General features: G+C 38.3%; 1 long non-coding RNA gene across 2 annotated transcripts in view; it reads left to right on the forward strand.

Annotated features, from left to right (window-relative positions):
- The window catches only part of LOC142415113 (uncharacterized), a 58404-nt gene that overhangs the window by 4924 nt on the left and 25795 nt on the right, over positions 1-27685 (forward strand). For both annotated transcript variants that reach the window (XR_012777294.1, XR_012777293.1), the window contains exons 2-3: positions 21798-21886; positions 22960-23100. This is a non-coding gene — a long non-coding RNA (uncharacterized LOC142415113). The remainder of the gene's footprint in view (positions 1-21797; positions 21887-22959; positions 23101-27685) is intronic.

Raw genomic sequence — 27685 nt, forward strand, 5'->3', positions numbered from 1 at the left:
CACTAATTAACATCTAAGCGTCGCTGATACGCAGGGTACTTAAAATCTCTAGAAGACTATCAAAGTGGAATCTGAGAAGTTAAGGGAAAATGAGGAAAGAAAGAATGAAAGAAGGAAGGCAGAAATATTTTCTTATCCATTAAGGATGCCACACATAAAGAGAGTGGGAGCAATCATTTGTCTAGTAGCAAGATTGGAACTAAAAGAATAAAACTGGAATTGGTGGCATTAGGAGGTGTAGGGGAGAGGTAAGGGGGATCTTTAATAATTTGCCTGTTCTTGACATATTCTAGCCACCCTTAATTAGTCCTAGAATCATAGAATCACAGAATCATTTAGGTTGGAAAACACCTTTAAGATCATCAGGTCCAACCGTTAACGTAGCACTGCCAAGTCCACCACTGAACCATGTCCCTAAGCACCACATCTACATGTCTTTTAAATACCTCCAGGGATGGTGACTCAACCACTTCCCTGGGCAGCCTGTTCCAATGCTTGACAACCCTTTGGGTGAATAAATTTTTCCTAATATCCAATCTAAACCTCCCCTGGCGCAACTTGAGGCCATTTCCTCTTGTCCTATGGCTTGTTACCTGGGAGAAGAGACACCCACCTCTCTACAACCTCCTTTCAGGCAGTTGTAGAGAGCTATAAGGTCTCCCCTCAGCCTCCTTTTCTCCAGGCTAAACAACCCCAGTTCCCTCAGCCGCTCCTCATAAGACTTCTGCTCTAGACCCTTCACCAGCTTCGTTGCCCTTCTCTGGACATGCTCCAGCCCCTCAATGTCTCTCTTGTAGTGAGGGGCCCAAAACTGAACACAGTATTCGAGGTGTGGCCTCACCAGTGCCGAGTACAGGGGACGATCACTGCCCTAGTCCTGCTGGCCACACCATTTCTGATACAAGCCAGGATGCCATTGGCCTTCTTGGCCACCTGGGCACACTGCTGGCTCATATTCAGGTGGCTGTCGACCAACACCGCCAGGTCCTTTTCTGCCAGGCAGCTTCCCAGCCACTCTTCCCCAAGCCTGTAGCGTTGCATGGGGTTGCTGTGACCCGAGTGCAGGACCCAGCACTGAGCCTTGTTGAACCTCATACAATTGGCCTTGGCCCATCGATCCAGCCTGTCCAGGTCCCTCTGCAGAGCCTTCCTACGCTCAAGCTGATCAACACTCCCGCCCAACTTGGTGTCATCTGCAGACTTACTGAGGGTGCACTTGATCCCCTTGTACAGATCATTGATAAAGATATTGAACAGAACTGGCCCCAATTCTGAGCCCGCGGGAACACTGCTTGTGACCAGCCACCAACTGGATTTAACTCCGTTCACCACCACTCTTTGGGCCCGGCCATCCAGCCAGTCTTTTACCCAGTGAAGCATACACCCATCCAAGCCATGAGCAGCCAGTTTCTCCAGGAGAATGCTGTGGGAAACGGTGTCAAAGTCTTTACTAAAGTCTAGGTAGACAACATCCACAGCTTTCCCTCATCCAGTAAGCGGGTCACCTTGTCACAGAAGGAGATCAGGTTAGTCAAGCAGGACCTGCCTTTCCTAAACCGATGCTGACTGGGCCTGAGCACCTGTTTGTCCTGGACGTGCCACGTGATGGCACTCAAGATGATCTGCTCCATAACCTTCCCCAGCACTGACTTCAGACTGACAGGGCTGTAGTTCCCCAGATCCTCCTTCTGGCCCTTCTTGTAGATGGGTGTCACATTTGCTAATCTCCAGTCAACTGGGACCTCCCCAGTTAGCCAGAACTGGCTGATAAAGTATTGAAAGTGGCTTGATGAGCACTTCCACCAGCTCCCTCAGTACTCTTGGGTGGATGACATCCAGCCCCATAGACTTGTGTGTGTCTAAGTGGTGTAGTAGGTCACTAACCATTTCCCCTTGGATTATGGGGGCATCATTCTGCTCCCCGTCCCTGTCTTCCAGCTCAGGGGTCTGGGCACCCAGCGAAGAACTGGTCTGACTATCAAAGACTGAGGCAAAGAAGGCATTAAGTACCTCAGCCTTTTCCTCATCCTTTGTCACTATGTTTCCCCCCGCATCCAATAAAGGGGGGAGATTCTCCTTATCCCTCCTTTTGTTGCTGATGTATTTATAGAAACATTTTTTATTGTCTTTTACGGCAGCAGCCAGATTAAGTTCTCATTGGGCTTCGGCCCTTCTAATTTTCTCCCTGCATAACCTCACAACATCTTTGTAGTCCTCCTAAGTTGCCTGCCCTTTCTTCCAAAGGTCATAAATCTCCTTTTTTTCCTGAGTTCCAGCCAAATCCCTCTGTTCAGCCAGGCTGGTCTTCTTGCCCACCAGCTCATCTTTCAGCACATGGGGACGGCCTTCTCCTGCGCCTTTAAGATTTCTTTCTTGAAGAATGTCCAGCCTTCCTGGACTCCTTTGCCCTTCAGGACTGCTTCCCAAGGGACTGTGTCAACCAGTCTCCTAGACAGGCCAAAGTCTGCCCTCCGGAAGTCCAAGGTAGCAGTTCTACTGACCCCCCTCCTTACTTCTCCAAGAACTGAAAACTCTTATCATTTCATGATCACTATGCCCAAGACAGCCTCCAACCGTCACATCACCCACAAGTCCTTCTCTGTTCACAAACAACAGGTCCAGCAGGGTGCCTCCCCTTGTTGGCTCCCTCACCAGCTGTGTCAGGAAGTTATCTTCCACACCCTGCAGGAACCTCCTAGACTGTTTCCTCTCCGCTGTATTGTATTTCCAGCAGACGTCTGGTAAGTTGAAGTCCCCCACGAGAACAAGGGCTAGTGATTGTGAGACTTCTCCCAGCTGCTTATAGAATATTTCGTCTGCCTCTTCATCCTGGTTGGGTGGTCTATAACAGACTCCCACCATGATATCTGCCTTGTTGGCCTTCCCCCTGATTCTTACCCATAAACACTCAACCCTATCATCACCATCATTAAGCTCTGGACAATCAAAACACTCCCTAATGTACAGGGCTACCCCACCACCTCTCCCTCCTTGCCTATCCCTTCTGAAGACTTTATAGCTATCCATTGCAGCACTCCAGTTGTGTGAGTCATCCCACCGAGTTTCCATGATGGCAACTATATCATAGCTATCCTGCTGCACAATGGCTTCCAGCTCCTCCTGTTTGTTGCCCATGCTGCATGCATTGGTGTAGATGCACTTGAGATGGGCTATTGATCCCGCCACCTTTCCAGGGGGAGAAACCCTAATTCCTACGTGACCATTCTCAGGCGCTTCTGTGGTTTCTAACACATCCATAACCCTTGTGTCTTTCACATTCTAAGATCAAATAAGTAACTAAACTAAACAGTAACATTAATCCTACTTTATTCAGCAAATCTCTCTCTTTTTGTTAAAAATTTATGGTCCTCTATCGTTATGTTGCTATCTTAAGGGTAAATATTAGTATAAGTTGAACCAGAATCTCTTCTGAAATGGATGAGTGGTTGCTTCTGCCACCTCCAAGTTATAGGAGCAGATCTTTCTTTCAGTGGCACTGGTGCAAATTTGGAGAAGCAGACCTGAAGTTCCAAATTAAATATGGAAATAATGAGTTACTCCTGATTTGCCCTTGTGTAAGTAAGAGTAGTATTTGGCCCTATATATTTATTTCAAGATCATAAAATATATTATAACCATTTTGAAATCTTTACTATAATGAGTCTGGGCATGTCTGTGCAGACAGACCCAGGTTTTTATGCCCGTAGTCCAAGATAGCCAGCCACGATCTAGCTCTGACTCAGAAGCATTAATTCTGTGCTGTTGCCGAGCTAAGAAACCCTGTGTGGCATCCAAAAGCCATGCAGGTATGTTAGCATGATAGTGTGCCCAGACTAAGGAGTCCAACCATTCAACAAGGTTGGTTAGCCTGTGCACTTTTTTTGTCCAAAGTTGGTTTACCTCAGCGTAACATACAAGCGGCATGACTTCAGGTCTGCCAGCATGTCTGTTTAGTAATGCCCAATATCCACATGCAAGGCATCTTCACTAGGGAACAAGTATTCAAGAACAGAAAAGAGACTTAATATAGAACTTATAAACATAAATTATGGGTATCTAAATTAATAGATTTAGTCATTAGATAATCAGTGGTAGCATTGAGTATATTATAAGGCTTGAGGTAATAATTTGCTTTATTACACATATACTACTACATCTCTGTAATTAAAATATATATATTTAGGTCTTGAAAAAGTTTTTTATAGATTTTTATAGGTATCTCATTTAGCATCTCATTTCATATAGGTTGCAGTTGCTGCAATATTGCCAAAAGTAAATACATCTAACAAAACTCCAGAATTAGCAATGCCGAATGTCTTGTTCTTTGAGTCACAAAATTAGCAAGAGGTAACATGTTAATCACTTTAACATTAAGAAAGCTAATAAGCATGTTAGTTTAAATGCTTTTGTGCTTGAGGTAGGATCATGTAATATCTCAGAAACTAAGCAGAGCTGGTCCTCGTCTGTACTTGAATGGGAGATGTGTAAGAAAAATTCATCGTATTACGAGAAAGGATGTCGGTGGTTTAATAGGTTTCATCATTATAGCTGAGTCAGTACTGAAGTCATGCCTGCTATGGTGTTAAGGAAACATTCTGCTGTTAGAATTGGATCCCAGATTCATTCGGTGGTTAGGCTTAAATTTGGATCCATGGTCTGTGGCATTCCATTTAGGAAAGTTTTTTGTCTTGCATTCACATCAGTGTCCTCATGACAACAATAGAAAACGTGCAAAGTTTGACAATGGGATATAGTATTAAAGTAATATAAATATACTTTAGTTATTACTAATTGCTCGATACCTTTTCTTTTGCCTTCAGCATAAGTCAGTAGGAGGATATGGTCATCATTACAGTTTCTCTGTTTTATTTCTTTGTTGCTCCCAAATTTTTTACTTGAAAAAAAAATTAAGAGGAAAATTGATGAGAGGAAAATTGATGAAAGGAAAATGAGAAAAATTAAGTAAATGTTCATTGTACCGTATATACAATACAAATATAAAACCCAGAAATGACACTTCAAATGAACTGAAAATTAGGAATTGTAGAAAACTGAGATGGGAAGATAAAGATAAAAGGACAAAGTCTGTTAATGGCAGGGCGAAAGAGAATTTGATGGCATTTGAACAGAATCAATCCAAAAATTGTTTGAAGTCTGTTAGTACATTAGTTAATAATAATACAAGAAAGACAGACCTTTTCATGGAGAGTATAGTCATTGCACTTTTGAAATTGCATTCTTTCTGAAATAAAATTTGCTCCGAGTCTGAGAATTAGAATGTGATGTAAAATTCACCTTTGTTGATACATAGTTTCAGAATCACGTTGTAGTCCAGAAATTATTCTTGGTTTTATTAGATTGAATTTGATTTTTCTTGGTTTTCCAAAGCTTCTTTGAAATCCAGGGGGTTCATTTTCTATTGATGGTTAGCTCTGTCATTGATGTAGCTATCAACCTAATCTTCCAAACAAAAAAAGACAGAGACAAATTTGGGACATAAATTTCTTCAAGTAACATTGAGATTGCTGAAGATAAAAGGGAAAGTAAATTTCTGAAACTTTGGAAAATAAAAATTGCATGGAAATTTTCAGTATCAAATCTTTTCCTCTATTCCTGTTTATTTTGCTCCTATTGATTAAGTCAAAACCCCTTTATCTTCATCCAGAAAACTCCTGTTCCTACTCGGTTGAGAAACATATCCTCCACTGTTTCATCACATTTCTCTATCTTGAGCTATCATTCCCTTCATAGGAAATCAAGGCAGATTCCTGAAAGAAGAGGTCATTAATATTTCTTTAACGATAATGCTGTTTACATCCCCTACACAGTGTTTGCTATATTATCTGCTGTATTTCCTGTTGATGTGAGTAACTCAAAAGACTATGCATGTACTACAATGTATAATTAACCATTTCTGGAGTTGTTGTATTTTTACTCCTTTGTAGTTGTTAGTGGGATAATGAACACACTTTTTCAATCGTTGCCAGAGCAAATACCTTATTATTGGATCCAAGAGACATTCTGCCATCCTGGTGTTTCTAGGTCTAAAAAGCACTCACCTCAGAGGAATTTCATCTTTTAATTATACAAGACTCAGAATGCCTGTGATATGGCAAAGCCGCTATCTCTGGAAATTAACCACGTTTATGAACCAGTGTTACACTTCTTAATAGAAGAGCCAAAAGAAACTATAATGTATCGTCATAAGGTCTGCAAACTAGTTTGTTTGTATGTGGCAATAAGATTTAAATGTCATTAATTAAGTTAATCAACATTATTATTGATCATAAATCTGAAGATTTAAAAAACAGAACAGTGTTTCATAATATCTTTTGGGAATAGTATGACAAATACATCTGCAATCAAGTATAATTGCCTGACTCCTTAGGCGCTTTCTGGAAAGATAGTGTAATATAATGTTTATAATGGGTTGTTGGATTATAGTCACACTTAAATCACCTAAACTATCTTTGCCTCTGCTTACTTATGTGGTAAAAGAAAAACAGTATTTTTAGAGAGGTTTTGATTTGTTTCCAAGTTTTTGGAGCGAAGGAAGTTGCTATATAGTAGGAGAAATGTTACTTTGACTGGGTGGGGTTTATTCATAGAAAATCTTATTTCTTCTATTTCATGGGAGAGCTGACAGAGATTAGTTTTCAAATGAATACCAGGTAATATTCTGCAACGACATCATGTCATCATGATATTTTTAAAATAATTATGTGTTGAAGTAACGAATAAGTACAGATAACAAAGAAGATTGCTGAAGGCTGCTCACATTTGCATGGGCAGAGCTAAAATATGTGTTTAATTGTATTCATTCTCAAACTTCTTGTAAGCAAATATTACATTTCTGAGGTAAACATGCTTGGTTTTTTTATCCAACTGTAAATTAAAATTCATATTTTTACTATTCACACAGTTAATAAAATACTGCCCTTCTTGTGTCTACAGTCCATTATAAAAATGTATGCAGCAGAGCTGCTGCTGAGTGAACTGACGCTGAGTGGCACAAGCACTGCTATTTTGGGAGTGGGTGCAGCCTAAAATGGGAGGCTAGGGTGGAGTCATGTGCTTGTGCATGTTAGTTAATTTTCCTTCTGTAAGCCATGGAAAGAGAATTCTGCCTTACAGTTTTAAGAGCAAAAAGTGAGGGGAAAGTTGTGCTTTCATTGCAAAAAAACTACATACAGTATGTCAGAGAATATGAGTGTATTTCATTCCCTTTTCTCTGAGACTAATTCTGTTCTTAGCTGCATAATCTAGAGCAGCTTCATAGAAAGTAAGACTGCTTAATAAAGATAGGAAATGTTTTACAATTTATATTTATACTAAACTATAATTTTTGTATCTTGAAATTTGGTGTTTCTGTCAGTTTGTCAGCTGCCTTATCTCTGAACTTTGGTGCCTTCACGCAAATATGATACTGTATGCTTTTTCTAGGATCATATTTGTGAAATGATTTATTGATTAATGTTACAGGAAATATTTCTGAATATTGTTTGACAAGCTACAACTGGTTAGGATATCAAAGAATTGAAAGCTGGTGACGTCTAAAGTTGCTTTACTAAAACTCAGATATAAATTTCCTCAAAACTGAAGAACAGGTGACAAAGACTGTAGCTTTTTGATTCCAAACAGTAGGGAATGCCTACCCTGTTGAACCTCCGATAAGAACCGTATTTTTCACAAGCATCTTCTAAAAGTTTTTACACCCATGGATGTTTATATGCAGTCTGAATTTGCTTGTCTAAATTCTCCTGCAAAAAATTGGTGCACTTTATTTCCATAGCTGTTGATAAATTTTTGGGCTTGCTGTTGAATCTATAGAATGCTAAAATAATTGGTTATGATCTGTCTGTACAAATCGAAATGTTTGTGCATATGTAACAATCAATGCATGAAAACTATTAAGATGAAATTAGTGAAAGTAACATTTTTAAGAGGACTTTGATATTTAGAATTATAAAAAGGAAAGATAGTAGAATTTTTGGTAAGCGGCCTTCATTTGTCTGTGTTCCCATGTGATTAGGATTTCATTTGAAGGGGATAAAGGGTGCTAGAGCCTGCCTGCACAAGTAGAAGCAAGTAAGATTGCCAAAGATTTAAGACATTTCTCTAAATTTTAAAGCATCTAATAGAGCTATTCTTCTGGATTGCCAGAAAGGGCAAGAATTTGGCCCTTTGGCAGTGTTTTTAATGAGAGAGACTCCTCTTGTGTACCTTACCTGACTGAAAGGTGGTATAGTGCACTGTTGAGTCAACACAACTGTTCTGGCTTGTTTTTTAAATATTTGCAGGGAGTTCACAGATGATTAGCTGACAACCAAGAACGAGACTCTAGAAGTTTATTGTTTAAGAGAATCCTAAGCTTTTGACTCACACACAAGAACAAGATTTTATAAGAATAACAGGGGGGCACTGAGTTCATGAGTCAATATATTGGGCTGGAATGCAGCCAGCTGTAGTCGTGGAAAAACAGTAGTGCGCTCCAGAAGTTGACTGCTTTCTGTGACTTCGTAAAATACTTTAGAATTTGCAAGAGGAATTGAATCTAGAAGCACAATTTCTTAAAAAAAAAAAGTCTCTTTTTTATTAACTAAAAACTGGACATTTACACCAAGGCAGCTCCTGTGTAATAATATATGTATCTACATGTGGCCCATCTCTACTAGCTGTATAACATAAAGCCATAAGAAAGATGCTCCAGAGAAGGGAAATATCAACAGCTATTACATGTTATATTGCTTCACAGTTGGACAGAGCTGAGTAAGTATGCAGCTCGCTCCCAAGACAGTCTTGAAGTCCCTTTAGCAGAGTATTTGAAATACCTACATTTTTGTTGCCAATCCAGTGATGTCGGCTTGATAATGGAGCCACACTCAAAACTGTTCAGAAGTCGTCTGTGACTCAAGAGCTATATGTATGTTGGTAATAATGTCTTACAAACACAGACTACAATGCTCATGACTATAGGGGATTAGAGCAAAAGGCAAATGGATTATTTTGTTGTTGTTGTTAATCTCAATCCTTTTAAGGGCAAATCTTGCCCAGTCATTTGCTAGTTAAAGGTCCATAGTACACAGTCTAGTGTTAGTGATGCATATACTCCTAGATATAAATAATTTTATAAAAGATTGGAAAAAAGTTCTGAATTGTGAAAATATGTTAACAATATGTAAGAATGCCATTGTAAGCTTTCTGGGACAGTTTTTATTCAGGCAAAGCTGCAACTGAATGGTTTTCTAATCTTCTGTAGACAATAAATATGAATAGTTAAAAGATCAACTAAAATCAATATAAACTAAACCGAAAACTAAACTAAGATCAATATAAATAATTAAACAGGTAAAGAATATTGATTTCTAATTTCCTTTCAGATACTATGCAAATATGGACAAACCTAATTTTGAGAGGGTATGCATGTGTCCTGTTAGGGAGATCCCATCTCATCTACTGTAGACAGACAGAGCACATGGCACTTACACCTTACAAAGTGAACTTCGTAACTTGGAGCATAGCACAAAGATGCTATGCTCAGCTCAGACATGCTGATAGGATCAGTCCCTCCAAAATATTTAGATGCATTTTATTACCAATTACTTTTCACAGAATCACAGAATCACAGAATCGTATAGGTTGGAGAAGACCTTTAAGATCATCAAGTCCAACCATAAACCTAACACTACCAAGACCACCACTAGACCATGTCCCTAAGCACCTCATCCAAATGTCTTTTAAATACTGCCAGGGATGGTGACTCAACCACTTCCCTGAGCAGCCTGTTCCAATGCTGGACAACCCTTTCAGTGAAGTAAAATTTCCTAATATCCAGTTTAAACCTCCCCTGGCACAACTTGAGGCCATTTCCTCTTGTCCCATCTCTTGTTACCTGGGAGAAGAGACCGACCCCCACCTCTCTACAGCCTCCTTTCAGGTAGTTGTAGAGAGCGATGAGGTCTCCCCTCAGCCTCCTTCTCTCCAGGCTAAACAACCCCAGTTCCCTCAGCCGCTCCTCATAAGACTTCTACTCCAGACCCTTCACCAGCTTCGTTGCCCTTCTCTGGACACGCTCCAGCCCCTCAATGTCTCTCTTGTAGTGAGGGGCCCAAAACTGAACACAGTATTCGAGGTGCGGCCTCACCAGTGCCGAGTACAGGGGGACGATCACTGCCCTAGTCCTGCTGGCCACACCATTTCTGATACAAGCCAGGATGCCATTGGCCTTCTTGGCCACCTGGGCACACTGCTGGCTCATATTCAGGTGGCTGTCGACCAACACTGCTAGGTCCTTCTCTGCTGGGCAGCTTCCCAGCCACTCTTCCCCAAGCCTGTAGCGTTGCATGGGGTTGCTGTGACCCAAGTGCAGGACCCGGCACTGAGCCTTGTTGAACCCCATACAATTGGCCTTGGCCCATTGATCCAGACTGTCCAGATCCCTCTGCACAGCCTTCCTACCCTCAAGCAGATCAACACTCCTGCCCAACTTGGTGTCATCTGCAGACTTACTGAGGGTGCACTTGATCCCCTTGTACAGATCATTGATAAAGATATTAAACAGAACTGGCCCCAATTCTGAGCCCGCGGGAACACCACTTGTGACCAGCCACCAACTGGATTTAACTCCGTTCACCACCACTCTTTGGGCCTGGCCATCCAGCCAGTTCTTTACCCAGTGAAGAGTACACCCGTCCAAGCCATGAGCAGCCAGTTTCTCCAGGAGAATGCTGTGGGAAACCGTGTCGAAGGCTTTACTGAAGCCTAGATAGACAACATCCACAGCCTTTCCCTCATCCACTAGGCGGGTCACCTTGTCATAGAAGGAGATCAGGTTGGTCAAGCAGGACCTGCCTTTCCTAAACCCATGCTGGCTGGGCTTGATCCCTTGGTTATCCTCTACGTGCCGTGTGATGGCACTCAGGATGATCTGCTCCAACAGTCCATCAGCTGTATCAAAGCACTATTTGCCTAGTAGTGAACTGAATAAGTAATTTATTGTCAGCTGATAGAAAAGATTGATATTTTAAATGCTGTATTTATCTTGCATTCAGTCACTGGAATGAAAAATTTTATATACTGGGATGTTTCTAATTAATAAAATACAAAATATCCTTATCAACTGTAAGGAAAAACTGGACTTCTGTTTTTGCAGAAAGAGGATACAAGTCCCTAATTACAAAAATATACTATTGTCCCTCTTCCAACCTGTTGGCAAGTAATGATCATTTCCCTTTTCATACAAGTTAGTAACTTTAAAGATGTCATTTATCCGGTTACAGAGGAAAACCGTGTTTACGATAAAAACCTTTAGGCTAAATTCAGTTGCAGATGGTTTTAGTTGTATTTTAATAGACTACTTTTGTAATTAACGGTAAATAGCACTGGTTTAGGTTAAGAAAGTGTTATGTATGTTTCTTGAAATACTTTTTCCTTTTTTCTTTGCTGAAGGTACATCTTTGCTTGTAACTAAACTGTTGACACGGTGTATCTTCAGTTTTGAAAACTAAAATAGTTTATAGATTTATTCATCATGAACTGAAATCACAAAGGAAGAAATAAGTGAGCCTGATAATTCTTATTTTCTTGCCTGTCTTTTCTAGAAATGGAAATAACATTTATCTGTGAAATTATTACATTTCTAGAGCATAGGAATTAATCATTCTTGTTTTCTTTTACTTCCATGTCAATTTAGCAGCAACAGAAGGACTAAATAAAGTCAATCTTTTCATATATGAGGCCTAACATTTATTGAATAGTCAGTCACAATTCTTTGTTCTACATCAGCTGTGATTCTGTATTTTATTATCTCCCATCTAAATGTTAACCAGGGTTAGTAATGTTTAGTTTCTAAGATCAAATGTGATCGAGTGCTTTCAGTCTGTGTGGGCAGACTACCAGGAGAAAAAACATACATGCACCTGATAATACTAGATTGACTATTTTGCTTACAGTGATTTTGTTTGTATCAGTATGTGCAGAATGGAATATCTTCGCAAAATAAGGTAGTTATAAATTCCAGGAGGAGAATGTGTCTATGGCTAAAATACTTAAGAAGAGTGTTTTAGTGAAGTTACTACACATCTGGATGAATACTTGTACCTACAATGTGCTGGAGTACTGCATAGAGCAAACAATGATTCATTCTCTTCTAATACACCTTTTCTTAAATAGGATGATTCATATCAATACTTCCCTAGAGGAATGCACTGTATTTTTATTTGTTACCGAAACCAGACTGCAAGACCTGACAGAAGATCTTTTCAGTTTCTTTTAAGGCAGAGCTCCGTAGGAGTTTTTGTTGTTGTTGAATAGAATACACAAATGAAAGTTGACAAAATTTAAGTGCAGGTCTGATTTAGACTCTTAGCTCACAGAAATGCCGTTTGCTTTTTTTCAGTAAAGACATGCTACTGAATCAAGGATAACAGATTCTGTGAGTTAGGCTTGAGAGAATGAAAAAAACCAAGACCATCTTACAAGTGCAGGCTGGGATTTAAGGAACAGAAGCACTGAGAACCTTTTGTTTGTCTGTTACTGTCCTACCACAGCTAAAGTACCAATCAAATCCTTCAATGCCTCATTGCTAGTCGCTACAAGACAAAAATGCAGTGCGCTCCAAGGGCTAAATGAGGCAGTGGGTCTGTGATTCCTTTCACTTTGAATCTAGAAATATGGTTTATGGGAAAAACATACCTTGTATTCAGTTCTGTATTTAGATTTGAACAGCACCGGGTCCATAATCTCAGTTCATAGTGTCCTTTTTTTTTATGTTCATCTTGCAGGCTTTTGGCAAGGTGTAATGCTCCTTTCAGTTATCTTTCCCAACTTGACAGTAATTTTTGCTTTGAGCTATTACTGATGATTCTGCCCAGTAAGCAAATCCTTCTTCTACAAATAATAAACTGTTGTTAACAAAAAAAAAGCACAAGATCACTCTAAAAATGAAGAAGCAAAGCTTATTTTAAAATACTGTTTTGCTGAATATGCACTTTGTCTCCTGTTTATACTCTCAACTTTTCCCTATGCAACTCTCTACATATAATCATGGTGTGATATTAACCTTGGGAAGATGTAAGTGTTATGGGAAAGGAATCAGGAACAGAGGACCGAGAGTGCATAATTAGAAGAAGCATTTTTTCGCAAAAGAAGGCACTGTGATATCTGGTCAAAAAAATAAATATGTATTTGTCAAGCAAGGCTAACCTTTGGTTTCAGAGACTTAATGGCCAGAGGATTCTCTGTTGGTGTAGCAGCAGAGATTGAGCAAGACCTTCTACTTTGTAAGTACTGGAGTTGTAAGACACAAGCAAACAGTTTAATTTCTATAGCAGGAATTTGGAGATAGGATGTCAACATTTTTAGGCTATTCCATGACACAAAAGAGACTGGGAATGTGGGGGCAGGAGCTGATGGGCAGGGACACTAACATTTTTTGGCACAAGCTAACAGTAAATAAGTTTAGCTGTAACATTAGGCTGCCCCTCAGCTGGTACACTTCACAGCTTGGCTTTTCTTAAAAAAGCAGTTGGTAGTCTCAGTGGAGAAGCCTAATACTCAGTGGATTTAAAGCCTTGGTCTGCCTTCTTGCCTACAGAAATATTTCCTCTGAAGGACCTTAGGGTATATTAGAAAGGTGACCTGAGAAGTTAACATGGTTGTTATGCTTGCCATGCCTGATCTGTGAGTAAACAGAGGGTCTCACAGATGTTTACATGGTGCTATGCAGTGCAGAGATAGCTCAGGTCCTGGAAGCAGTATAGCTACATTAACAGAGCACTCTGCTCAGACTTACTAGGTCAACAGCCTTTGCAAAATAGCTATTCAGCTACTTTGCCCAACATTGTGCTGTGTAAACATTCCCTATAACCTCCAGTTCAAGTATAGCATAGGTAGTGGCAGGTATTTCAGCAGTGCCCTACATTGTACTGTGGGCAAATCTTTGGTTTCAGAAAATCTTAATTACGTATTAATATGTTGTTATTAGATAAAAAAACATGATAGTTCCATTGTAAACTTCCCAGCATTCCTGAGTTATTGTTATAATGGATGATCTGAGTCATCTTAAACAAGGGTAGGGTTCTATTTGGTAGAGTAAATTGCCTAACTGAATTCCCTGACACCCCAGCTAGACTGCTTTTGGCACCTGAACTAACCCTATAAGACAGGTTTGAGTATTTCCATGACATATGTCAGCCTGCAGATCAGAAATACCCTATCCTTTTGATGCCACTCTGAGTTTATTGAACTACATGCCTTGTAACTGAGCAAAATAGGATAATAAAACATACAGAAAATATTCTAATTAACTTATGCATGTTCATGTTAAGCTTTTTCTAAGATTTTTTTGTTGAATTCTCTTACCCTGAATGACTTCCTGCACTTTTTCTTCAGTAGCTACAATTGCTTTTTGTAAACTAATGCGGCATTTTGGAAGTTCTCGCATCAACCACCTAACATTCAAGAGCAATGTACTGACTTATGAAAGATCCCAGCTGCTAACTGATGTGCAATAGTTATGGGTAAATGAAAGTCTGTCTTGGAAATCTGTCTTTGTGATATGCAAGAGAAAGTATGCATTATGTTTTCCTTTCTTAGGATAATCCTACTATGTTGAAAACTGTACCAGGCAAATTAGTAGAAACTACTTAAAGAGTGGACTAAGTTCACATAGTAATAAATATTATATATTCAGGAAAAGTCAACTCAACTTTTGTCGCAAATCTATTGGAATCTTTAAAGAAGTCTCTGAGCAGGTGAGTGAGAAAAAAACAGTTGATACAGTCTACTTTTGTTTGTAAAAGCCAATTAAAAAAATCATATGTGTCAAAGGCTCCCATAGAAGTTAAACTGTCAGAGGGCAAGAGGGAAGATCCTCACCTGGGAGAATAAGTGGTTAAAGGATAGAGGAAGAATCAACGATCAGTTTTCACAGTGGGTTTTGTAGCGGTAAGGGTGTGTAGCTCAGTGCAGTCTAGCCACCTGATTATTCAGGGTTTTGAGTAGGTTTCACATATTTGTGAAAGACAAGACCTTTCTAGGATTTCAGTTTGTCGGACTGGGGGGAATTACACTAGAATTTGGAAAAGAAGTACTACTCAAACTTTTCATCCTTAGATCCACAGAGGAAAACTGGCTCAAGCTGTTGCAGTAATAGTAATTAAAGTACAATAAATGAGAGAACTTCAGTTAATCCTTTTTTTTTCTTAATTTCTAATGTTTCATGTTTATGAAACACATTAGGTCAGGCCAATGTAATCAGAGATTCAAAAATTCAGCAACAGAAAAGCGACTTGAGAGTCAAATGTTAGCCTTACTATAACTGTGATTTAAGAACATACATAAACATGATAATTTTTTGTTGTGGATTGAATCGGTGTACTAGACCACTTTTTCACAGAAACAGGATGAAGAATTGCAAGCGCAGGAGGAGAATGTATCTTCTTTCTTTGTACTACTATGGTAAAGAGTCTCAATGAATAGTATACAGTATTATTCACATATACTATATGAATAGTATACAATATCGAAAGAATACAAATTAATAATACCTTTATTAAACAATATTTGAGATCAAAACAAAGCCGTAAGATTTTTAAGACCAACATTCCATTAAAAATAGCTGACACAGGTTTCTATTACTGTTTCCAAAATAAAAATGATAGTGATTATGTATTGATTGATTTGGAATCCCACTTCCACAATAGGAGAAATTTTGACTAACTAAATTCCTAAATTTACTGCAAGGATTCAAAAAAGACTCTAGTTTTATTTTAATATTCAGTTGCCTTAGGGCTTCAGAAAAAGTATCAAAATAGAGGAGATAATCCATGGAGATAGGGAAATTGGTAAGCAGCCAGCTCCAGTACTAACACAAGTGGGTACAAATAAACAAATGATATAAGCAGTAAGTGGCAAGCCAGCTTATGCTGGTGCCACACAACTAGACTACGGAAGCATGACATAAATGCAAGTTTTAAAAAATCCAAGAAGCTGACTGTCTAACCAATGTATGTTCTCTCTCCTGTGTTTTCCAACATCTTTTCACAGTTCATTTACTCACTAAAGTGAAAATAATGGGATATCTGGGATGGTGCATGACTAAAATATTACTGGCATTCATATAGTGGTATTCTTTACTGACTGGTGTACTGAGGCTTTTGTTGTTTCAAAAGTCTGTTTAGGAACCAAAACCATCCCGATTTAAATTTATAGTCTTTCCTGGATACTGTGGGTTATACCTGCAATTGTGTGAATTGATCTAGTTCTGATTTTTTTTAAGAATTTACTCTCCTTGGTATGGACGCCGCACATCTTTGGGACAGAAATCTAGATAGCTGTAAGCCTGCTAGAGCTAAATGAATAGTCCCCTGCGTGTTTTGACATATCCTCTTCTGAAGCATATGTGGCATGCCAATAGTAACACTGATGGATTACTTTCCAAAGCATTTTAACAATTTTCATCTTCCATTTTATAGTTTTGTGATCACATTTTCTAACATTAAAAACTAGATAATTTTTGCAGGTCATCAATTTATTTGTATGCCATTCTAGTCATTCATACTTAACATTCAGACTTCAAGTATTGGTTTTGCTTGTGTTATCTGAAAGCGATGTTGAAATTAATCTGATCGGAAAAGGAAAAAAGCGTTTCTTCAACATTTGCTTAAGTATCTTCAAGTGCATTACTAAGCCAAATGGTTAAGATTAAGGCATATCCTACTATACAAGAACTTACAAGACAAGCCATGCAGTAGTAATTTACAGCCAAAATACTACTTTACCTTTATTGGATATTTTATGGAAAAAAGAAATCCTCCACATGTACAAAATGCTACAAAAGGTATTTTCGCTGATAAGAAGGCTGAGAGAAACACCCAAAGTGCATGTTGGTAGGTAGTTGTGCGTTCTTTCCAGTACCACAGGTAGAGGTCGGTTATCCCTGGCAGCAGGGCAATATAGCATTTGGTATTCAACCGTTATCCTCCTAAAGCTAGATGTGTGCTTGTTAAAAATGACTCAAATCCATTACTTTGTGGCCATTCTTTTCAGGCTCCAGCCAGCTGCTCAGTGTGGTAGCGTGTCTGTGTGTGGGAGAGGTGAAGGCGGGTGGGGGAAGAGGGGATTTTGTGATTTCCCTTTAACGTCGGCATTGTAAACAGAGCTTGGTTCTGCATACTGATTTCAGCAGGCAGCCAATGTCAACACTGACATTGTCAATCTCTTTCTTTTATGTCACATTAGTGGAAAGTGACCTGTTGTGTTTGTGGAAGCTCTGGAATCCCGCAGGAGAAGGATCACTCAGCACCATGGCGGTCTGCCAAGTACAACTTGTTCTGAAACACAGTGGTGCTGAGAAGTTGCATTATCCACTGAAACACAACGTCGGCTTAGCAGGAGATAGGTTAGACTGTTGATTAGCTGAGTGGTTCCGACCAGCTTACCCTCCGGGGTACATTGCACCTCTGCTGCCTGGCTCTTCCCTTTTTCTTTTCCTTTCTACTTACGTGTTGTTCTCTCCTACTCTTCTTGGAGCTGGCCACTACAGAGTTCAAAATTATGCCCTGTTCTCGCACTGTATTCAGCATCTATTGTGTACACTGCGAGTGGAGGGCCTTCAGTTATGAGGAATAGTTTCTTAAACTGCTAAATTGTTCAGAAGTCATATGTTTTGTTCCAGTGATAACAAATGCTAAAAGTGTAAGATACTAATTTAAGTTTTAATTTTACTTCTGGTATCCTATTTCTTTGGCCTGTTTTATGAAGGCAGAAGTCCTAATAGCATCTCGTACTCTCAATAAGAATATGATAATAAATCCATCTAATCAATCGAGAATAATAAAATAGTTTAGCCAGTAGGAAAGGGAAGTAGCTTAAATAAGTGTCTTGCAGATGGAAAAGACGTGTGCTAAAAATACAGATATGTTTGTATTATTCCAAGAATTCCTGATTAACAAGAATAAACTGACAGCAGACTAAGATTTACATCAGGAGGGCTTAACTTGAGTACTGGTAGGACAGGAGGTACTTCAACCCACAAAAAAGAAGTGCTTACTACAGAAAGATGATGTAAAACAAATTGGCAGGCAGATCAGAGTCATCTGATCTTTGTCCAAAGCTCCTAACATCTAAGACTTCTCCCGGACTTACTTTTATCTTCAGTCCTCAAATCTGTGACTACACTTCGTAGAAAAAACCTGGACTGTATATGCAGAACATAGATTTTCATCACAGGGTGGGCAGTAAGACTCTTGCACCCAGTACTTCCCTGCTGCATGGGAACCACAGAAAATGGTGGCAGCGTGGAAAAGTGTAAACCCTCTGTGTATCATTGCACTGGGAGTTTGAGGTGTATAGAGCTTGGCAGACTTCACTGGCAGGAGGCTGGAGCTTACCCTGCTTCCGCTGTCCCTGCTGGGAAGAGTTTGTGACTTGCAAAACCCTCTGAGGGGCCCTCATCATCCTCTGCAGTCTCTGGTGCTGCAGGACCAGGGCTCCAGTGAGCTGAAGACATAGAAGGGAAAGATGGCAGCTGTGGCAGAGGGCAGCAGCAAAGAGTTGAGTATATGTTGGTATGGTGTCTACGTGTGAAATAAATGAGTAAATACACTGGGTAAGGTAAGCAGATGGCTAAAAAATCTGGAGCTGAACAAATCTGTATTAAAAGTCAATACAAAATAAAAGTACTGAGCATGTGGAGTAGACTTTCAGAGGAAATAGAATAAGTATTTGTGTAATATGCAAATAAATGTGGTATATACACATTTATGCATAATATAACCTTCAGGGCCCAGGCAGAAGGGAAGAAAGGCCTAATCTGAAAAGAATGAGGCGGGTTGGTATGCCATTTTAAGGAAGAACTGATGGCCTCAGAATTGTTTGAAACAATTTTTACAGGTTTTGGTTGAATGTCTGACTTAAAGCTCATAGAAATTCACATGAGTTTTTCCACTGACTAAGCTAAGCATCCTATAGTACTCTGTTCACATTACTGGCAAATACTAGATCATGAGCTATAGGGTTCAGTTTAAAAAAATACCTTTGCATTGTTCCCTTCTTTAATACTTTCTTAAATGAAGCAGTAAAAATGATGAGAAGAAGCTGGTAAGCTTTAAGCAATGTTAGCATATTTTTCATACTGTGATTGCATACAGTCTCTGTATGTCATTACGTTATATGGATATGGTACATTCTCTACTGGAGATATATTTTTGAGGATGAACATGTCTTGTTAATATGAGGAATATTAGATAGATAGAATGATATGATAGAAAGATGATCAAAGATAGAAAGAATATCAAAATAATAATTTTAAAGATTATCATAATTGGTGCATCCTGATCTGAGTCCTAAATATTTACTCATATCTGCACATTACTTTATAAAGGAAGGTAATTTGCAGTGTTGGAAAGTTCAAAAAATATCCAAGAAGAAAGGCGATAGTAGACATTTTTAAAAAGACCTAAGCAGCAGAGCAACTGAAGGTGCCAAAGGCTGCAGGATTACAAAATTTGTTGTTTAAATGTAAGTGCAATAAGGGAACAAATATATAGAACACGGAAATAGTGAAAATGTTGCACTTCATTATTTTTGACCTATTGTGCCAATTTTAACAGGCCACAGAAAGTCTGCAGAACCTGCAGCACTAAAGACTACTTTGTAAGGCACATTGTAAACGGGTTGAACTTTGATTTTTCAGGGGACCTGTGGCTAGATATTACATATCAAAATCTCAAGCAAAGACATTGTATTCATCTGAGATTGTAAGGATATATTTATTTTGTAGTTTTAAGATGTTGGCCTAATGTGCCAACTGAAAGTGCTGAAAACTGAAAGCAGTGAACACATCTTGTGCAAGTGCTGTGTTCCACACTTACCAGAAATCTTATAACACTGCCACTGTGATTTTGTATGTGTAAACACAATGGTAAATGAAACATTAATAAGGAACCATTTCAATTTAAAATTTTAAAGAATACATTATGAAATGCAGTGTGGACTAAATGAGAATATAAATTATAATATATATCAGAATTCATTTTTATTTTCAAAATAGTGATTAAAATCAATAAAGTACAAAACTAAATCTAGCAATCACAAATCCATTGTGTTTCCAGAAAGTGCGAGCTGACTCTGACAAAGTTTTAGGGAAGAATGGAATGTACAGACAACATTGAATTCTTTAGTTTCATTTAGTTTCATTTGGCAGTGTCATGGATTTAGTTCATTAATTGTAGTCTTCTTAAATCATTGGAATGAGAATTTCTCTCAATCTTCCATAAAGTGTAATACACCCCACTTTGGGGGGTTGAGGGAATGTCCGTATAGCTCAAACACATGTACCCAGGATCATGTGCACAGAATCAGACCAGATGAGGGGTTTCTGGAAAATTAAGTTTGAGCAAAAGGAGCACTTCCTCAGGTCTGATTCTACAGCCACACCCAGCATGGGACTTTCCTTGAAGTCCCGCACATTTTTATGAGCTTTCTTGCCCTGCTTTTGCAACTCCAGAGACCTAGAGAAGCATCCAAACTTGCTTGTGTTTGGATGAACTAAACCATGTCATTTCTTAAGGACTCAAACTAGAGGAGCAGGTTATTTCTGAATTATGGGAAGCTTAGATGTAAATTCAAATGCTTATATAACATTGAGTTATATTGTGTGTGGATTAAAAAAATGCCTGTGATAGTGTCCTTAAAACCAAATTCACTCATGATCTTAGTCTTAAATTTTGATTGCCTTTGGGGAGTCATAAAGACACACTGTTGGTAAACTAAGGGAAGTCTCCAGAAACCCCCAGATTTACAGAGTCCTCCCATACGTCCTTGCAGGCTTCCATGGTGATGATCAGCCATGTTCCACAGAGCAGCCTGCATTGCCGCGCCATCTTGCCAAAACCCCTTGCATTGTACTGTGGACAGTCTGGCAGTTACTGAGGTGACATTAGGAAACAACGTTGGCATAATCCAAGAGTCTAGCCAAAGCCCATAGAAATCATTATATTTTGGGTTAAGCTTGAAACCATTTTGTGTTTTAGTTTCCAACCTGTAGAATGGATAAAATACCACCTTTCTTCCCGATTTCCTTCTGTCCTTGCTAGATTGTATGTTTTCTTGGGCAGGTATATTTGTCAAATATTATCTAGTATATTAACAGCATAGTACCGATGAAGATTTGAATTCCAATCTCAGTTAGGTCCAGACTCTATGGTAATAAAAAATGATTTTACTAGAAGTAAGCTGCAATGTATTTACAAGCTTTCTGTCTCTGATCTGTTCAGTCAAATACCAAGTTTCAACTCAAACTTTGAGAGTGGTCATAACTGTACTGTGTGATTACTACACTCACTGTGATGTGTTTATCAGCAATCTTCATTGCAGTTATGTATATTTGCTTTATTTTTTTAACTGTCTCTTTGATCTTTCTCCAAGCTTGCAGTTCTGTGGCCATTTCTGGTTTTATACCCAAGAGCAAAAGCTACACAGGAGGAATATGATTAAGAATTTAGCATCAACCCATTAGATACTGTGTCATTAAAAGCAAAAAGCACTTCCTGTGAATCAGAACATTGATGCTATTAAAATGGATAAAAGTACAATAGAATTCACAGATTTACTTAACATTTTTAAAAGAAAAAAAAATCCAGTTCTCTGTAGAGATAATGCCATGGGAACTAAAAAAGAGGCATTTTGTCTTGTTAATCACAGATGTTACTACACAAATTCTTATATGAAATTTACTTGGTACAGAACTGTATTATAATGATTAAAGACTAAAAGCTTTGTTTAAATGACGATAGGGTCATCTTGCAAGCTGATACCCTCTCACCTCACAGACGAAAAAGACAGAGCTTGAAGTGTAGAAGCACAGCTCTTACTCACAAAAAAGGTAAATTTTCAAAATGGGTTAAATATATGAGACCCCATCAGCATCATGTTTCTCCAGCTTCCTGCCATTGATACTGTGATCTATCATGGCATTACTCCAGTTTCACTGGGAATCACCTCTGTTGAGATCTTGACCTATTAACTCTGCTATGCTAGCTTCATGCTGATATTCATTAACTGAATCCAAATCTTTCCAGCTTGCCAATATAATGATGTTTAATTCATTACGGCCACACTGATACAGTGGAGGTAGCAGTCTTCTTATATATGTACAACTTCATAGCTAGGCTTGTTTATGTTGTGAATTAGTAATTAAACTTAGTTGAATTTCTGAATGATCAGCCCTTCAAAATTCAGCCTCTAACTACCTATAGTTGCTCTTAATTCAAAATGTTGGCATGTAAATTTAGACATCTCCCTCACTGTTTTTTTCTAAGAATACATTGCCATAAATCACTTCACCAGTGTGTCAAATGAAGGACTACAATACTTACTTTTTTCCACCTAAGCATAATTTGGGAAGCTTAACTAACACTCCACAGTGTTCTTTGTATGACAGGTTTTTATTAGAGGTAAAAGCCCAAAGAAAGAGTTAAGGATGAAACTCTGAGTGATTAAAAAAGCACCTTCATGTGGAAAGGACTGTAAATAAAGTGAGGGCATAAATGAACTTACTCTCATTCCAGTCTTTTAGCTGCAAGGGGCCTCGAGCATACCACATGCTTTTTCACTTTTAGAGGCCCTCTACGTAATACAAATTAAAACCAGGGCATGCCTTTTCTTAGAACCTCCGCCAGGCATTTTATTTTCATAGCTGTCAACTTTAAAATCATGCTTTCCTCTTACTGATGTTTTGATGGAGGTGGAAGAAAAGCGTGTGCAAGGGAACTCTCATTACGTGAATGAAAAGTGTTAGTCATTTGGACCGTTTTCTTTCTGTCCTGCAGGTTCCTGGCTGACCCTTTTACATGGAGATGGGGGTGGGGAACAACATCAGTCTAGACAGAAGAGGCCAACAACTAGTTGTCCACTCAGGTTTCAGATTATAAATGAATAGTGCTCAATTTCTCACAGATGTTTGGCAGCCGCTGTGCTTTCACTCTGGTCGCAAGCAGGATTTCTTCTGCCTGAAGAATGCAGTGACCAATAGACATACGTAGACTCAGAGAATAATGATTCCATCTGCTGTGGTTTAGATTTATCAACTAGAAAACAGTAAGTTTTTAAAAATGAGATCACTAGGATTATAGTCTTACTAAATATATTAAATTATTCAGACCTGGCACATCTTCTTTTAAAATTTGGCGGGTTGAATGTTTGTTTCATGTAGAATGATATTTGTCAGTAGATTTGGTCCAGGGATTAATTTAGTCCTTTAAATCTGAAGTCAGACTGTATCTGTAAAGGCTCTTCAAGGATTAGGAAAAACATACGGTTAAAAACTATTATGTATGCCCAGCCTACAAGTAAAGGAATGTTTTAGTTTTCCCTATGCCACCTAATTTAAGAAGTGGTAATCTAAAAACTGAGGCATTAAATACAACACTCTTAATTTCTCTTCGGACACTCAGAGCTTCACAGTTGCCAATTACCATGTCAAATTACCAAAAATGTTGTAATTCAAGTTCAAAAGCACATCTCTTTTTTTTCCCCTGTATTAAGGAATAATCTAACTTAACAGCTAGGTGTTTAAAGGCTTTGATCTAGTCTGAACACAGGCAAAGGTCCGGGTTATCTCCATCTTCTCCCAAATTATAAACCAAAAATAAATTCACTTAACTGAAGTGAAAAAAGGAAGGATAACACAGGTTGAACTTTTTTAACTGTCAAAATATCATAGAATTTGCACAGTAGGGTGGTCAGCAAAAAATGACGCAAAAATGATGACAGCAAAAGCAGTCCAGTGGCAAATAGGATAGTATATAAAGAAAATATTGTAGATTAAGCCTGGGATAAAGAAGTTTGACTCTCTGTGTAACTATAAACTGATACTCTTCTGTTGCTGAGGAGCCCGATAGCTCATTATAGTTGTTTATTTAGTTTAGACTTCAAAATATACAAAGAGAAAATTATGAGAAGCATATTACTTCCTGTAAAGTTATCCCAAATGTGAAAGAACCCAACCGTCAAAACCCCACTGTGGCCCTTAACTAAGGGATGTTCTAAGAGATGTATTGGGCAATACAAACAGAAACATCGCACTTTAAAAAGGAAACAGAAAATGCAGGCTGAATAGCAGGAAGAACTTTGTGACAGAGAGTCCTGTTAGGTTGTGAAATAGTGTCCCAGAGTAAGCGCTGGAAACAAAATCACATGGAACATTCAGGAACTGATGAACGAAGTCTACTGGAAATACAAGGAAGGGGACCATCATGCCTTAGCAGAGCAAATGACTGCTTCTTTCTTAAATTATGAGGGACTATCGTTTATTACTTTGTACAGCAGATGTCACAGTATGTATAGCTGAAGTTTCTAGATACTATCACAGTTCAGGTAACATTAAAACAATACCGTCTCACTAACACTTGGAAATTAAAACTAGTGTAAGATATTCAAAGAAACTCAAAAAACTGCTGTTCACAGTCAGGGTACGCACAGGGTAAGAGCTGGTCAATAAGGCATAAAACTAAGAAAACATCTTAGCCTAACTTCTCTCTATCCATCATTGTTTGAAAATGTTTGCATTGTACCAGAAGAGAGGAAAGATTCATTTAAAGAAGGAGCGTGATTGTGTTACTTTGACTGACATTTTGAAATTTTAGAGGATATTCTGAAAGGACAGAAATACCTGAGAAGGATGTGGGTGAGTGGATGCAAAGGACGGATTGGAATTGGAAGAATACTTAAAAAAAAAAAAATCCCAGCACTTATAAAATCAATTTTCCATACTTACATACTATAATTACCTATCTGTGATTTGTCAACAAATGAAAAAAAACCTGTCCGCTGACCTTAGTTTCTGGGAACACCACTCAAAATACACATTTGGAATGGCAAATGCTTGAAGAATTATTCAAACAACAGGCTAAGAATTATTGTGCTAGAAATGTGTAAATTTTCTTGCATAATTTTCAATTAATTAAGTGAAGGAAAGTCACAGCCTCCACAGGTTTTCAAGCTGCATACAGACGGAAATCATTAAATAAGCAATTTCTGATGTGTACGGTTGTTCCATTTCCCAACTTTCACATTTATGCTTCTGGGACTGGGAATGCCATACATTCCTAGCCAACGTGTGGCTGGAAAGGCAACATGTCCAGTTCATTTGGAGCTGTGTGCGTCTTCTGTAGCTTTCAGTTCTAAGCAGGGCTTCAAGAAATGAGGAGAATGGTCCCAGTATACAAAGTTAAGTTTTGGAAAAGAACTAAATTATCAAGAAGTTTCTAGCAAAGAGAGGCAAATGATACAGAGGGATCTAGGAGTCCCTTTACAATTTTAGATGCTATTTGAGATAAGACATATCATAAGTTACGTTAAAAAATAACAGGAGGAATGAGGATGTATTTTGAGGAACGAAAACCCCAGGTTCAGAGAATCTGATTAACTTACTCTTGAGCTAAGTTTCTTCAGTTTCATAACTTTTATCGGGGGTCTGATCCCATTCCCATACAGTACAATGTTAAAATGCTGGCTAACTTCATAAAAGCAGAAGCAATCTAACGGTTTTGATTTAATGTTTGATTTAATGTTTGATTAAATTAATATGGCAGAATATATACATTAAGGAGTGGTATAAAGTTAACTTTCTAAATCTGTATTTTTGAAAGTATGTAAGTTTGCATTTATCCAGCTGTGATCTGCCTTATCCTTCTGCCACTGAGTTCACACAGCTATGACTCGTATGAAGTCTGTCTCTGATGCCTAACAGCAGTGTCTTTCAAAAAACGCAGGTGTTGACTGATAGATGAGCAGATACTATGTGGAGTTGGAGGGAGCAGAGAATGCTACGTCATCTTTCTCAGAAGTGCTGACTGTTGGGATTGTGCATATGTTTAGAATTGATGTCAAAATAACATCCTGTGCAGTGACAGCTTTGTAACACAGAGGAGCAAAACAAAACCAAAAAAATGTCTCCTAATGCTGTAAGGTCAAGAGTCAGTTTCAAACATACGGTGATGTTCATTCATCTTCTATAATCTATATATTTACTGTATATTTAAGGTGCCAAGTATAAAAGCAAGGGGAAAGAACTTCCTAGGTACAATTTTACTGTAAAGTCTAAACAACAAGAAATATACAGCTTCAGGCATGGAAGCTTGATTCTTTCTTTAAAGGATGTCTTTCCAGTTCTAATAGAAAATTACAACCTATCTATAAATATCAGATCATAATAATTGTCATAATAATCAATATAGACAGAAATTCATCTATAAACTTCTAAAATTTCGAAAGAAAGGCTCTGATTCTTTAGAAAATTATATGGTTTTTTTTAGAAAAGTAGCATTCCAATAGAACATTTCTCTGTTTCTGTAGAACCTGTGGTTTTTTAGTCTGTGCTACATTTTTTAGGCCTTTTCTGCAAAGGTCCAACTTTTGCTGCTATCCACAGGAGAAGCAAATAATTTATTCTGTACTCTTTTGGTATTATTCCTTAATGGACCAATCTGGGGAAATCTTTCTGTCCCTTTTGAAAGTTATAGATCTCTTCCCTTGTAGTAAAAATTTCCTTAGATTGTTATCATTGCTTCTTACTGAACTTTCTCCACTCTGAAAAATTAAGGCAGATAGGTCAACAGAGCTTTCTTAAGGCCATTGATTGATCCAGGCAGGATTGGAAATATGAAATTCCTAACTTTTGCTACTGTACCCAGACCACTAGACCACATATTTTTATGTCACGGAAAACTAAACCCAATTACTTTGCAAGATTTCTTGATGTGTTGCTTCTCTTACCCTGTTTGCATTGCTTTTTGCTGTGGTTAAGATACAAGATTCCGATTTTAGAGTTAAAACTCAGCTTTTAATGAATCTGAAAACTAAAATCTTTTGAAGAATAATACTTTTAATACCCCCAATATTCAGATTACTGCCAGATCAGTCAGCATTTCACCATGGGATGATATTGTTTTCTTCTGGTAGTAAGTAGCCCACATTATGACTTCACCTCTTAAATTTCCTCAAGAGGTTGTTTTTTACTAGAAGTGCAGTTTTTCCAAGCCATATTCAACTTAACCGTATCATAATTTAGGAATTTAATTTGTTCCATATTCTTGCAACTGCCGCTCTCAGCAGTTGAATGGATGGCACTATTTTTTTGAAGCTTGGGAGTATGGAATTTGTTTGCTTAGGCTTTTATAGCATTTAAGAAATTAAAAAAAACAAATAATGAATCCACTTCTATATAAGTACTTATGTATATGTGTGTATGTTATATATATGTATGTAAGTACTTATATATGTGTGTATTTTTTCTTCGCAAGTAACCTGGTTAATTTTTATATTGTATTTGTATTAATCATGCAGATACTATCCCTAAGAAAAAGCCATTGTATGAAAAGAATTTCTTGTGTAATATGATGTAGGCATAGGCAGCCTATTCCACCCTTCTCACAAGAGTTTTCTGGGCAGGAAACATGTCACAGGTTTTCTAGGACAATCAAAGATACGCCCAGAGCTCTGCAGTATCTCAGTATTCGTTGGAGCAGGGATGGTGAGTAACCACAAAGGATATAATGGTAGCTCTAGTACAGCCTCATAAGGAAAGCATCCGAAGCGCTCTGCATATACTGTGCTTTGATCCAAATGTAGCTAAGAACGAATTCAGAGGATGGGTGGAGGTGGACATGAAGGAAAGTGAAGT

Source organism: Mycteria americana, chromosome 10 (assembly GCF_035582795.1).
Source record: "Mycteria americana isolate JAX WOST 10 ecotype Jacksonville Zoo and Gardens chromosome 10, USCA_MyAme_1.0, whole genome shotgun sequence".
Taxonomy (NCBI): Eukaryota; Metazoa; Chordata; class Aves; order Ciconiiformes; family Ciconiidae; genus Mycteria; species Mycteria americana.